This window comes from Monodon monoceros, unplaced genomic scaffold (assembly GCF_005190385.1).
Source record: "Monodon monoceros isolate NGI ecotype Baffin Bay Population unplaced genomic scaffold, NGI_Narwhal_1 Super_Scaffold_22, whole genome shotgun sequence".
NCBI lineage: Eukaryota > Metazoa > Chordata > Mammalia > Artiodactyla > Monodontidae > Monodon > Monodon monoceros.
This window is the reverse complement of record NW_021703779.1, coordinates 57,058,537-57,060,103: the sequence shown is the minus strand read 5'-3', so window position 1 is coordinate 57,060,103 and position 1,567 is coordinate 57,058,537. Positions and strand designations below refer to the sequence as shown.

The 1,567-nt window shown below is 34.1% G+C and overlaps 1 non-coding gene across 1 annotated transcript; it reads right to left on the bottom strand.

Annotated features, from left to right (window-relative positions):
- Nucleotides 1–1,058: 1,058 nt before the first annotated feature.
- Nucleotides 1,059–1,162, bottom strand: LOC114906702. The gene has a single exon (XR_003796516.1). It is a non-coding gene; the product is annotated as a U6 spliceosomal RNA (small nuclear RNA).
- Nucleotides 1,163–1,567: the final 405 nt, after the last annotated feature.

The window sequence follows — 1,567 nt, the reverse complement described above, 5'->3', positions numbered from 1 at the left end:
TTTAATGTCTTTCTTTGATAAGGAGAGAAAACAAATCTTGAGGTGCTCCGGAGGCATTCTGGAAAACCTCAATGTTATCTACAGGTCAAAAGAACTTCATTTAGAATTTGATTTTGGGGAAGTTTGTCAAATATATTAAAAAGGGTTTAAAACACTTGGTCAAATACGATCATAGGTTACTATGTAACAGTACTTATCCACCCAAGCAAACTGACAAAAGATTTCAAAAGCAAAATACAGAAAGTTACAACAGTTTACTTAAAAGGTAAAAAATTGGGCTTCCCTGGTGGCGCAGTGGTTGAGAATCTGCCTGCCATTGCAGGGGACACGGGGACACGGGTTTGAGCCCTGATCTGGGAAGATCCCACATGTCGCGGAGGAACTAGGCTCGTGAGCCACAACTACTGAGCCTGCGCACCTGGAGCCTGTGCTCCACAACAAGAAAGGCCGCGATAGTGAGAGGCCACGCAACGCGATGAAGAGTGGCCCCCGCTTTCCGCAACTAGAGAAAGCCCTCGCACAGAAACGAAGACCCAACACAGCCAAAAATAAATAAATAAATATTTTTTAAAGGTAAAAAATCTTTACTATCTGTTATCAAGAGCATATCAATATCCCATTAAAAATTCGTGCTCTTAACAGAGAGAAAACCAAATTCAGGTTTTGCACCATCTTACAATTTATTCTAATCTTAGCCAGTCTTGATCACATACAGAACTCTATTCTCAAGGCTTCTCTTCGACAAAACTTCTATAACTTACTTTTTTTTAACCTTTAGATTTTTGTCCTATGTTTTCCTTTTCTCTCTCTCTTTTTTTATAAGATTTCATTTTACTTTAATTTTTTTATTTTAAAAAATTTATTGCATTCAAGTATAGTTGATTTACAATGTTGTGTTAATTTCTGCTAAACAGCAAAGTGATTCAGTTTTATGTATAGTCTTTTTCATATTCTTTTCCATTATGGTTTATCAGAGGATATTGCATATAGTTCCCTGCGCTGGACAGTAGGACCTTGTTGTTTATCCATTCTATATATAGTAGTTTGCATCTGCTAATAAAAATATAGAACACTTCACAAATTCGTGTGTCATTCTTGTGCAGGGGTCATGCTAATATTCTCTGTGTCGTTCCAATTTTAGTATATGTGTTGCGGAAGCCATCATTCTCTCTCTCTTTTAAAGCTATCTTCAGGACAAAATTACTTTCTCTTCCCTGAACTAAGTGTATTTCCATTCTTTATACCTTCTTTTTCCTTGCATACAAAGATGTTTTCCTTATTAATTTTTAGTGGTTTTAATTACATATTTTAATTATAATTCTCAACTCTTAAAAGCCTTCATTTGTAGCAAAAACTAAGAAGTAAGCAATTATGAACTTTTACATTAGCATTCTGTAGATTGGCAAACTTCTAAATACTATTTATAATTTTTTTTAAATATGTGCTTTCTTATAGAAAATGTCTCCATGTGGAACCAAACATATTTATTAATAGTCCTAAATATCTTTAGTTTCTCTGTAAAAGAAGCCTATGTTTAGTAATTAATGTTTCAGTATCTTATTTTATT